Source organism: Microtus ochrogaster (assembly GCF_000317375.1).
Source record: "Microtus ochrogaster isolate Prairie Vole_2 chromosome 14 unlocalized genomic scaffold, MicOch1.0 chr14_random_2, whole genome shotgun sequence".
Classification (NCBI taxonomy): domain Eukaryota; kingdom Metazoa; phylum Chordata; class Mammalia; order Rodentia; family Cricetidae; genus Microtus; species Microtus ochrogaster.
The window spans coordinates 13,406,862-13,420,196 of record NW_004949097.1 but is presented as its reverse complement, the minus strand read 5'-3'; the positions used below and the strand labels follow the sequence as shown (position 1 = coordinate 13,420,196).

Genomic DNA, 13,335 nt, shown 5'->3' with positions numbered 1-13,335 from the left:
AAAAAAAAAAAACACAATATCTGAGAAGCAAGGCTCAGCTTTCACATGGGGGGGGGGGAACTGCAGTCATATTTTTTGCATACAATAATCATTGCTATTTCATCCACTCAAGTAAAACCAAAGCAAACAAAGGAATGAAAACTCCAGGGTTCTGGCAGGAATAAGACAAACCATCTTCAGGAAAGTTCCAGAGCCTCTTCAACAACCCTCGGACACAAACCGCTGCACTTTTTTTCCTATGACCTGCGAGACACAAGTGAGAGCCTATGGGTCACTCCTCTTCCAGTGGGGCAGGAATAGACCATAGACCCTCGAGACCAGAGCCAGTGGCTAGGATCACGATCTAAACATTTTCCAGGATGGTTAGTGGTTGATTTGACTTGGCTTCCATGGGGTTGTTCTACAGACCGCCCCTGAACTCATCTCTGCCTCCTGAGTGCTGAGTAACACACATCAAAGGCATGCTCCATGCATCGGCCTGGGCCAAGGTATGTTCTGAGAAGCCAGGATAAGTCATAGGCTGCCGTCCTGGGCCCAGACCTGACTCCACCCCATGCTCTTACTGAGACTGTTCTCAGGATCGAAGATGCTAAAGCTGATTCCTTCTGCTTGGCACACAGACTGGTGTGTGATACCAACAGCCCTGGTTTAACCTCCACACACTCCGGAGCTCCAGCTCTTCCAACCACACCCATGAGAGCACAAGTCACAGTCCTCTGGTCAGTATCATGTCCACTCCAGCACTGGAAACACCCCAACTGGGCAGCATTCCTCTTCAAACAGAGGAGAGGGCAGGGACTCCAGATGCGGCGTCTCCAGCCGGGAGCACAAAGAACCATTAACTACAGACTCAGACGCTAACTTGCATTGATCTGCACAGACACTGCACATGTGGTTTGTGCTGAACTATAAACCTCACCAAGTTTTAAACAAACCAAATCATTCCCACTTTAAATGTTTTTAAAAGTGTAGATTTCTATGACGTAGCTGTTAAAGTTTTATCAACTTTCAGGCTGTTTTCTGAATTTTGACAACCACCAGTTGTCTCTCCCAGACACGTCTCAGCCGCAGCTTCCAGCCAGTCACCGATACAAACGCTGACTAAGAACCTTGTGGCGAGGGCTACTGAGTTCCAAATTATCTCTGAATGTGCATCTCTCTACCAAAAACACTGACGAAACTTCAGAAAGCAACTTGCTCTAGGTGGAGTGAACGGCTTCTCCAGGACGAGAAGTCTGGGACTGCTGGGAAAATGCCACCCACCCTCGCCACTCTGCCGCCACTCCACCCTTCAGGATGAACGCTGTGCACTGTCTGCAGGACCCGGGAACCCCAGCAGAACCGCCAGACAATGCTGCTGCTGCTGAGCTCCTGGTCGAAGTCATTCTCCTTACATCTACGCACCTTGGGCAAACCAGATGGACACAGCGCTCGGTCCCAAGTGAGACTGTGTGGACATACCAGCCCTCCTGCAAGATGCTTTTTCTGCCCTCCTCAGTTAGTTCTGTGAGACGACAGCTTTCATCCAAAATCCTCAGCAAGCATTACTGATCCACTGCCTCTTTAAACGGGTTTTAAATAATGAACAAGTCTTTAAGCATTTAGTTACTCAATCTGGAATGTCTAGAAGGGCAAAAAATTTAGAAAGGAAGGAAGGAAATGAAATCACATCTGTCTGTTCACAGAGGGTCACTGAAAATGTACTAAAATGTATGAAGAATTGCTGAGAGGACCAAATTCAGGTGACAGGAGTGGTGCTCCTTGCCATTCCTGTCGTCGTCCCCACCCCACCCCCTCAAGAATAAGGCTTTGTGTAATCAGTGCCCTTTCTCAGCGGCCTTTTCCTGTCACTGCAGGTAAGACCTGCAGACCAGAATTACTTTCTCTGTAACTCCTAGGTCACCAAACCACAGGAAATCCATCACGGGGTTGCAAGAACTCGAGTTCTGGGGACTTGTCTGACACACGTCAAGGAGCACAGCAATCCCACCCACAGGGAACTCTACACGGGGTGTTCATGACGTCACTGCATACCACGTACACAGGGTATCCAGCCCAGCAGCCACAGCCTTCAGGCTCGAGGCTGATAGACTGTAGCAGCAGCCGGTAAACAGAAAAGGCTGTGGCAGAACCAACAGAGGCCAACACAGGCAGCTTTCACCAGGGTGCGAGTGCGCTGTGCCAGCCCGGGTGAACAATAACAGCCGTAGCACCGCTGAGGACCAGCAGGAAGGATCGCCCCAGCCTTTCCACCATCGTCCTAATCACGCCTGAACTGTGCTCATCTGGACTTCCAATCCACCACTGTCTCCACCACAGGCGAGGACCAGACCGGCAATGCAGTGAGGTTCAGTTGTATTCAAATTAATTGGGTGGCAAAGATTCTCTGCTTGGTCAACCTTTAGTAAGACTCCTGAAGCTTCTCCTAGATACCTCTGTGCAATTCCTTAATTGCTCTAGGACGTGGAAAGATCTGAATTATAAACAAAGCCGTTTCACGCTAAGCCAGTGTAAGAGACCTAGGACTAGAGGAGGTCTGTACCACAGGGCAAGTGTGACTATTTTTGGCAGTACGGTTACTAGGATGAGCAGACAAACACTCCCATCTCAGTTAAGGCGGCATCACCACCCTTAGGTCACCCTGCCTGACCCTTCAGAAGTCTAGATGATGTGTCCACAGGGAACCTGACTATCCCTCACCAGAACACACACTTGTGGAACCCAAACCAGGCTCTGTCACGAGTAAAAACACACCTGACTACCACGGTACAGAACTTACGCATGGCCTCGTCCCATGGTTAATTACGTTGATAGTCTGTGTATCTGCTTCTCATGTGAAAAGGGAGTAAGCACCTATCTAGGGGCGTGACCCAGCAGCTGAGAATGCCTGCCACTTTTCCCGGGAACCCAAGCTTGTTTCCCAGCACCCACATCGTGTGGCTCTTGACAGCCACCTTTAACTCCAGCTCCCAAGGATTTTCCGGCCTCCACGGGCACCTGCACTCTTGGGCACATAAACCCAGACACAGATACACATGCATATATATAATTTAAAATAAAATAAGTCTTTCAAAAAACGGAGAGGGAGCCTACCCCACTGTTTAGAGGAGCAGGTCCATCTCAGACTGTTAAAAAGATCACAAATGTTCCTAGGAATCTAAGCAAAGGAAAGCTTTGCCACGATAGCCGATAAATGTCAACTTATTATCATTACTGCCAGTCTTTTAAGACTCGCATGTGGCAACTGTCTATTCTTTACAAATCAGGGGTATAAAGTACTTGTGTGTTACAAGATCTGAAACAGACAGGTGTCGCTGGGGTAGGGCAGAATCAAGTACTTGTGTATTACGGTGTTGGGGGTACCCACAGGATCTGAATCAGACAGGTGTCACTGGGGTAGGGCAGAATCAAGTACTTGTGTGTTATGGTGTTGGGGGTACCCACAGGATCTGAATCAGACAGGTGTCGCCGGGGTAGGGCAGAATCAAGGCTCTGCTGCTTACAGTCTCATTAATTAAAAAGGTATCTTTTCACATTTTACTCTCCGACAAATTAGAAAGTATCCTATTATCAGCGGTGCCTTCCATTCCATGTTCATCTTAGGCAAGCTAATTGATCTCTCTAAAATTATAAGTTAATCATAAAATTAATACTGCCCACATCTCTTAAAGTTACAGAAAAAATAACCATAACCTAGCACACACTTGTATAACAAACCACGAATAACCACACAGATGGCCAGCAGCTTTACACACCCAGTATCTCCTACATAGGAGATACATCCCGTGTATTTTATCAAACAAACCATTAGTCCTGGAAATGTTTGGCTAACATGTCTGAGTGTGCAGAAATCCTGGATGGCCAATATACTCACTCCCAACACCCTTTGTGAGGACCCGCCCCTGATTTAAAGACGGCCCAAAGCCCAAGGTGACTAACCAAGCCACCCGTGGTGGATCCCAGTTCTTGGCAATGGCTGAACTCTGGCTCAAAGTCTAGACACTGGGACCTGGGAAGACAGGAAAGTGCTTTTTACAAACTCAGCTAAAACTCTTAGAGTGTAGTAACAAGAATCTGGAGTGTTTGCTCGTTATGACCAGCTAACTCTTTCAGAATAACCTAGTTTCCTGAGGCCCAAGTGTCTAAGACGGCCTGGTCACAAGCTGCCCTTAAGTACTATGTCCTACCTCCTGGGGACGTAATGCAATATATCAGCTTAAAGGAAGCAAATCTCTCCCACCCTCCAAACAGCCTAGAGCATCCTCTCTGGGGAATGTGTCAGGCCTTCCCCGAGCAGGGGGAGGAGACCAAGGTGGGGAAGAGGATGTTGTGGTGTGGCACCACGTGAGTGAGAGTTTCCGATGGCTCCTAAGCCCAACCGGCTCTGCCTCTTTCCTAAATCTGCAACCAGTCAGCCCTCAGTGACAAGGTTTTTCATTTGACCTTTCTCCATTTCTCGTCCTGATTTATTTCCCAGATGTCTGTGAAACGCTCTGAGGATCACTTCCGGTCCAGCTCTTCTTGATAGACTTTGTAAAATTCTGGTTCTTCCAAAGTTTCTCTCCTAACAATAGTCCTTTCTCTCCGCACAGCACCTCACTTCCTGCCAGGAAACTCTTCTTTCATCCTCTGTGGGGACGTGAGTCACCGTGACAAGGCACAGCTGGGGATCCCTCTCCGAGCCGTAGGACCAACAGACGAGTAGGTGCATGTGGACAGGCATGTTCAAAAGACCAAGTGAGAACTGTAACAAAGACTGTACTGAAGAGTGCCCAAGTCTCCCTGGGCAGCACACGCTCCAGAGAGGCATCTTCTCTACCGCAGGGATACAAATCCTCCTCCTCACCTGGGGAAACCTGAGCTTCTAATTCTGTGCTGTCTCTTATTTCCAGCTAATACAGCAAACCAGCTGGCAGGCCAGCCACTGCACATCCCAACAATCAAACCGCCGACATCCCTTTAAGGGGTTCAAAGATGGGTGTTTTTATACAAAACATATCTCCATGGCAACCTGAGTCTGCTTGGCTTCTGAAGAGAGAACAGCCAAGTATTTATCTCCCCATTACAAACATCATGGAAACAGGTTGGTAACACCTTCTTCCACCTGGTAACAGAGAGCTCCCGCCTGATAATACAGATCAAAGCCAAGATTACACAAGCTGTCCAGGAGTTGAGGGAGGCTTCCTGGGAAGCCAGCACATGTGCAGTGCACGCGCACACACACACATACATGCACACGTACACAAACACAAACACATCAACACACCAGCATACTAACACTTTGGCTGTGTGCCCAGGACAAACCATCAGGGATCCTCATCTCCAGGTCCTACAGGACACGCAGCCTGTTGACACACTGGGTGAACGGAGCCTACGATTCTTGCACACTTACCCAGACACAGAAAAGCAGATCTGTGCTCACTTCTGCAGCTATGACTCACTCTGGGCTTGGGACGGAGCTTGTGCATGGCGATCTGTGTGTTACTTCGGCCTTGTTCACTCACACCACAAACCATGACAGTTTCGGAAAGTTGCTAAGCAGAGCTGGCTTCTGGAAATGCCAGAAAGTAGGCTGACTTTATCTCTTGGCAAGGGAACTCTGCTACGGTTGGAATCTGGACTGTCCCAACAGGATCATGCTCTAAAGTCTTGGTCCCCTGCCAGTTTGACTACTTGGGGGACACTGCAGAACTTCTGGGATGTGGGCCACTAGAATGAGCCTTGGAAGGAAGGTTCTATCTGCCTGACTCTGGTCTAGCTCTCTACTTCCTGGCCTGACCACTATGAGAGGAGCTTGACCACACTCCCACAGACATGGAGCCTCTCTGCCATGCCTTTCCCGCCATCAAGGACTGAACCCCCAAAACCATGAACCACAAATCTCTTCCTGTAAATGGCTTCTGCCAGGTGCCTGTCACAGTGACAGGAAGAGCAACCGAAACAGACACATAAATCTCAGTCCTCAGCGAGGACTGAAATATCCCAGCAGGAGACACCATCTCCTGCATTTGCCCTTCACTCCCGTTTCCTGGAAGGTTCTGGGCTGAGATTTCTGGGCCTTTCCTGCTTGTTTGCCTTTTGTGATGATGGCCATCAGTCTGTAAGCGCAACAGAAACTAAGTGCTTCAGAAACCACTGCGTTTATATACGTATAGGATTAATATTCCGTGCAGCAATTCAAGCTTGGGAAGATTACTCCACTTGGGGTCAGCCATTTCATGAATACAGAAGTGAGGCCCTACGACACCACAAAGAGGCAAAACTATCACCAAGTAGTGTGTGAACTCTCATGAAGCCGCAGGCCTGCTGTTTAATATTTAACAAAGGGGTTAATCTCTCCCCCTCCTTGCAGCCACAGGGTCCAAATTTTCTGACCTTGCAGACTAAAGTGTCTTGCCAAGTCCACGACTGTGTTTGTTTCCCTTCCTACTGGTGAGACCCTAGGGACAGTCTCTCCAACAGCACAGCTCCACTTACACCCACTTCAGGGCTTCCAGTGACCCCAGTGCAGGACATGTGCTGGCCACGTAGGGTCAGAGAACTGTGCCGAGGCCACCACAGGTCCCCTCTGAAGTCTCATGAAGGCTGAAATTCGAAAAAGACTCATCAGATGGCCATTCCATTAAAAACTACAAATACTTGACAAGCAGCTAGGATCCCTTTCTGAACACCAATGCAATCTAGTCGACAGCTGCAGGAGCACAACACGGTCACAGGCAGTACAGCGAGACCTAGCGAAACTAACAAATTGCACACTGCACCATCACATGGCACCATGAACTGCCACTACTACAAAGCTGGCACTGCCAAGTTCACCCTTAAACCCCAGCGGACTCCCCCTGCTAAGCTACCTGTCAAGCACAGGTCTATCTCAAGTGCACACTGAACTTTGAACGACATGACGATCTTCAGTAACTCCCCTGCTAAGTTACCTGTCAAGCACAGGTCTATCTCAAGTGCACACTGAGCTCTGAATGTCATGACAACCTTCAGTAACAAGCACAGTGCTTGGGCTGAGACTGATGACATGGTGGTCATTTTTGCATCCCCCAGAGAGCCGGACAGACGGAGGAGGGACCACAGCGGGGCCAGGGAATGTCTGCACTGCCTTGTACGGGAAGCTGCATCTTCCAGAGAACCCCAGAAGGCCACCTGGGATCCATACGGGCATGGGACGAAAGGAGACCCGTCGCAGCACCAGCTGAGGGAATAGCAGTGTCTACTCTCATCACCGGAGGACCGGCGTCGGGATATTTACAGGGGAGAAGTAGACTTCCTACGGAAAGTCAGTGTACCCTCCCATTTCTGCCTAACGACTTCCTGCATCTCACCTTTGAGCCTGACAGCCTCCCCTGTGAAAGTCGGCCTGGTATAATTAATTAATAACGCTCACTCTGCAACAGGCAGTGTGACTTGTCCAAGACCACACAACTTATCAACATGCGGGTCAGACTGCCAGGTTCTTGGTTTGGAGCCTTTCATTATTGCTGTTGTTGTTGTTATAATATAATCACATCATTTCCCCCTTCCTTTTACTTCCTCTGAGCATTCAGAATTATTATTATAAAACTCTGCTCATTTCCAAGGTGTCTATGCATTTCTTCAACCTTGCATAAAGTCCCTGAAAGCTTGGTTGTAACACTATGAATAAAAACCCAGAGACAGAAACTAGAGTTCAAGCTGAAGGTCAGGAGAGCAAAGCAGCCAGCCACTGGTTCTTATCTCTATCTCAGTCCAAAAGTGGAGATCCTGCCTCCAGGAATCTCAGAATGAGACCGTGTGTGAGAGCTGTCTCCTCCCTAGGGCTGGGATTAAAGGTGTGCACCACTAATGTCTGGTTTCTACGGCAACTAGTGTGGCTACTGGGATTAGAGGTGTGTGTCACCACTGCCCGATCTGTAAGGCTGATCCGTGCGATTGTTTTACTCTCTGATCTTCAGACAAGCTTTATTATCAAAATACAAACAAAGTATCATTAGACCTGGTTCCTTCTTACCTTCACACTTCGCACCTTCATGCTACAGATCAGTAAATATTTCATAAGAACAAGGACTGTTAATGGCACAAAATCCTGGGGAGGAATCACATATCATCAAAGGAATCAATCTCTCTCTCTCTCTCTCTCTCTCTCTCTCTCTCTCTCTCTCTCTCTCTCACACACACACACACACACACACACACACACAAACACACATCATCATCAGAAGAAGAATCTCTCCCTCACTCCCTCTCTCCCTCCGCCACACACACATCAACATCATCATCATCAAAGGAATCTCTCCCCCCTCCCTTTCTCTCTCTCTCTCTCTCTCTCTCTTTCACACACACACACACACACACACACACACACACACCGTCATCATCATCAGAGGAATCTCTTCCTCCCTTCCTCCCTCCCTCTCCCTCCTTATATATCTCTGTGTGTGTCTCTCTCCCTATCTGTCTCTGTCTCTATCTCTCTCACACACACACACACACACACACACACATCATCATCATCATCATCAGAGGAATTTCTCCCTCCCTATCTATCTCTGACTCTCTCTGACTCTGAATAACCTAGACCTTCTGTTGCTGATACAGCCCGCAGCTTCAAAAGCACGGCTGATGGAGGTTGAAAGCCTCACATTCACCAGCACTGAACTTTGCTCGCTCATCTACTTCTTGTCAAACGCATCTATGCGGAAGGGAGTAGAAAGAGCTTTAGACAGCTCAGACTTCCTAGTCACAGTAACCGCTCCTAGAGAAGTCTGTCCCTGGTCACCGGGTGCTGCCCGCTATTATTTGAGGCACTTGCAGGATTTCACTCATGCCGAGCTGGCATTCTGTTTCTGCAGCCAGAAGGGATCTTCATGCTGTCAACAGAGAGTCTCGGGCAGGTCTACCACACAGCTCAGGCAGACACAAATCGCTCCATCAGCCAACCAACCAACAAGACACCTGGCAAATCCCACCCCTTGGCTCAACGGGCTGGCACCATGACTTCACATGACCAGCGCGGAGCTGCCTGCTGGCTTCCCACCTCAGGATCATGAAGCATCTCTCCAGTCCTCTGAACCCATCAATCAGTCATCAAATCAGTATCGGTTTTTTCTTCCATTCTCTCCTCACCACATCAACTTTTCTCACTGTTACTTCCAACCTCTACCTTTGTCCCCAACTGTCCACTTTGACTTCCAATCAATAAATCATACAGCAGGTCTGGAATTTTAGGAAAATAATTCCTACTGATCATTAACCTGAACACAGCATTTTACAATGTCCCAGACTCAGTCTGCATCAGCCACAAGATTTGGCCAACAACAAATGTAGATTACTCCCTGAACACTAGACACGTCACAGAAATCACATCAATCTACATAATCATTGATGCTTACTGTATCCATGTATTATATAAGGAGCATACACATCCAAAGTTGTATTAAAATTTGAATTTATGGATGTGTATAAATAACAAAGGAAAATTGCCCATCTTTTCTTCATTCCTACCAAGACACAGGAAAGGAGGTGGAACATCACAGAAACTGATCCAAGTTTGCAGTCATCGGCCCAGGAAGCACTTCCTCCATGAGGACAACCCATTTACACTTACAATATTAGCTGATTTACTGTTACAACCACAAGGCTGGAAAGATGGCTCTTTCAGAGACCCAGATTTGTTTCCCAGCACACACGTGGCAGCTCACAACTCTCTGTAACTCCAGTTTCAAGGGATCCAATGCCCTCTTTTGGACTCTTTGGACACCAACATGCCCGTACACAGACATGCAGGCAGGTAAAACATCCATAAATGATGGAGGTGGGTCTTGTATCTACTTGTTGTTTTTATTGGTTAATTAATAAACTGCTTGGCCCTTTGATAGGACAGAAAATTAGGTAGGCGGAGTAAACAGAACAGAATGCTGGGAAAAAGAAGCTGAGTCAGTGAGTCGCCATGATTCTCCCACTCCAGACAGACGCAGGTTAAGATCTTTCTTAAGGTAAGCCATCTCGTGGTACTACACAAAATATTAAAAATGGGTTAGAGCAATATGTAAGAGCTAGCCAATAAGAGGCTAAAACTAATGGGCCAGACAGTGTTCAAAAGAATACAGTTTCCGTGTAATTATTTCTGGGCATAAGCTAGCCATGCAGGAGCTGGGAGGTAACGCAGCCCACCACTCTTATTACAACACATAAACATAAAATAACAAATCTCTTAAAAATATTAAATGCAGGGGCTGGAGAGATGGCTCAGTGGTTAAGAGCATTGCCTGCTCTTCCAAAGGTTCTGAGTTCAATTCCCAGCAACCACATGGTGGCTCACAACCATCTGTAATGAGGTCTGGTGCCCTCTTCTGGCCTGCAGGCATACACACAGACAGATTGTATACATAATAAATAAATAAATATTTAAAAAAAAATATTAAATGCAACCATGACTTCAGGGACCAAAAATAAATAAACAGAACATGAAGTTAGAAAACACTATTTTAAAGGAGATTACCAAAGAGTATCTTTTTAACGCTGTAGAATAAAGACTATATTGGATTGAATTCTGAAAACATTTAACCACTTGGCTTAATTTATTTAATGGCAAAGCCTGAACAAACACACAGTTTAACAGAAGTTAATTGGCAAGATAACCTTCTGCTGAACTCAGGCAGAAATGTCTTTCTATTAGTGACGGCCTCACCACGTCCCAAGGGCTTAGCGTAAGCACCAATCAAACCTGACAGCAGGAAAACTGAAGTTTACTGCTCTCTCCTAAAGTTTAGCAACTTTATCTTTTCTCACTATTCTATTTATAAAACACGGACAAGCCACAACTCTTTATAGAATGCCAAAAATCTCTGTTATGTGCAAAGGAATGGCTGGGCTGTTGCCCTTCACGAGTGCTGTGTTCCTCACAGGAACAGACAGACGAAACAGGCTCTGCTTTGGCTGCGGGCACAGTCCTACACTGGTGATTCATCTTCAAACTCTCTAAGCCAAAACACCTGAAAGATGCAGGTGACTTATCCAAAACAGAAAAGAAAACACACTGAACAAGGAAATTTCCTCACATCGAAATACAAGCAATATTTGTATTTTTTTCAATTTCAAAAAATTCAAAGTAGGTTTACCAGTTATTCTTAAACTTTTGAACAAAAAATAAAGAAAAGCTGCAATTTTGGTTTTGAACTAGGACAGAATCGTTACTGAACTCCTACAGCAAATGAGCTGGATACTATGCTTGACGTTTCAATTTAATCCAACAGTCCTATGAGGTAAAGATATTTCATCCTACTGATGAGAAGCCAGAGCTCGGGGTGAGTACGGAACAGAGCCATCATCCTAAAATAAGAGTATTGGGATTCTAGCCAAGGGACATCTCATTCCAAAACCTGAAATATGGGATGCTACACTCTACCCACCATCCACCAGGAACTTACGAGTCCACATTACAATGACGGGACTGTCCCCAAGTGGAGCAGATCAGCCCTGGAGTCGGAAGCTCTATGTTAATGATGCCTCCACTGAGTGGTGGTTTCCTCCCAAATTAATGGAGACGAGAATGGTATTTAACCTCATAACGTTGAGGTGAGAAGCAACTATAAAAGCCGCAGTGAAAGCCCTTGCCAAAACAGCCAAGTGTTTCATAAGCGTTACTTTCCTCTCCGAGTTTGGGTCGGTCCAGCTGCTGAGCAACTGAGTGAAGGTCCAAGGCCTGGTGAGACGAGACAACAAAGACGGAGGGGGCAAGGGCGCGGGCATGGACAGGACCCATCACAGTCCCTGTTTGTCTACCTTCCTATAAACAAAAAACATAAAAATGATTGTGGTCACTGTATCATAGGAGGCCACCGGCTGCCGGTCATAGTCAATCAAACTTCAGTAAACTCAATTCTACCCAGAGGCAAGGGAAATTGGAAGCAAAACCACCCAAACAAACCCTGTTCCAGGAAGAGCCTCATCTTCTCTTGCCAACTTTCCCTGTGTATTCTCCACGTGTCCATGAAGGCTTTTACCCCAGGACATGACGGGCTGGCACACAGGCCTGAGGTCAAGTCTCCCCAGGAAACAGTGGTCATCTACTCTGAGATAAAATTCTAAACGCTGGTGACTTTCAGAGCAGAACGGGTTCGTTTTAACAAGGACAGAGGCAACCTGAAGATCTCAGGTGGCCAACAATGGATAAATGAAGGACGGGAGAGGGGGCTCAGCCGTTAAGAAGCACATGCAGCCGTACAGAGGTCCACAGCTCAGTTTCCACACCTCACACTCTAACTGCAGCTCCAGGGCATCCAAAGCCCCTTGTCAGACTCCTCGGGCACCTGCGTGCCTGCATGAGCCTGAATACCACACACAGACAGACACAAATAAAATATAAATAAAAAATCGTTTTAAAGTTAGACAAGAAAACGAGGTTAAAATATGTGCAGCAATTGATAGAGGGCAAATAAGCAAAAACTAAGAATTAGAGTTCATGAGAAATAAGAAAAATGATCATTCCCAACAGACAAAAATGGGTGACTAGCATGATGTCGTTAGTCATATACCCACATCTGATCTCATTAACAGCAAACACACAGAAAAGATAAAGTATAACTTTTCTCTTTTAAAACCCCCCAAATATTATGAAAGTGAAACTATCACTCTGCTATTGGGAAGAAAGATTAGCTAATTCTGGCTAATTACAGCACTGTTACCTAGGACTTCCACACAACCAAACCCTCTAAGGCAGCTTCCATCTCAAGAACACGGCACTGACGAAACTCAGAAGGATGCCAACAGCACGAATGTTCGCCAAAGTTGAAAACACGCAACATGTCCCACAATCTAGAGCACCGTGCAGTCCTGAGAACCGTGCTCACAGACGGTCCGAGGTGCAAATCAAACAATGCTCAGTTTGGGATTTGTGTTTGTTTATTTTTTGAAATGGAGTGTCTCTGTGTAACAGCCCTGGCTGTCCTGAAACTCACTTGGTAGATCAGGCTGACCTGGTCTACAGGCTGACTCAGAGATCCACCTGCCTCCTCCTCCCAAGTGCTGGAATTAGAAGCATGCGCCATCACCACCCGGCAATGTTAAAATTTTAAGAGGGAAGTAAAATTATATACTCAAATATATGAATAGAAAAACTGAAAGGAAACACGCCCCCATAGCAAAGAAACATACGCCTATGTGGCAGGACTGCTGACGGCTCTGGCTTTGTTCAGGGATCTTATTTTGTGGTGAATGCACATGTTGAGGAGGGGTTAATATAAGCATGTGACTGTGTGTGCCACATAGGTACAGGGCAGGACCAGAGGGGTTAATATAAGCGTGTAAGTATGTGCGCCACATAGGTACAGAGCAGGACCAGAGGGGTTA

General features: G+C 46.7%; 1 protein-coding gene across 12 annotated transcripts in view; it reads right to left on the bottom strand.

Annotated features, from left to right (window-relative positions):
• The window catches only part of Ppfibp1 (PPFIA binding protein 1), a 145,845-nt gene that overhangs the window by 118,443 nt on the left and 14,067 nt on the right, over positions 1–13,335 (bottom strand). Inside the window, exon 1 of one of the 12 annotated variants that reach the window (XM_026787891.1) lies at positions 564–613. The exons of the other annotated variants lie outside the window; for them this stretch is intronic. The gene's annotated coding sequence lies outside the window, so the exon portion shown is untranslated. Of the gene's footprint in view, positions 1–563; positions 614–13,335 lie in introns of those variants that run through there. 12 annotated transcript variants of the gene reach the window in all.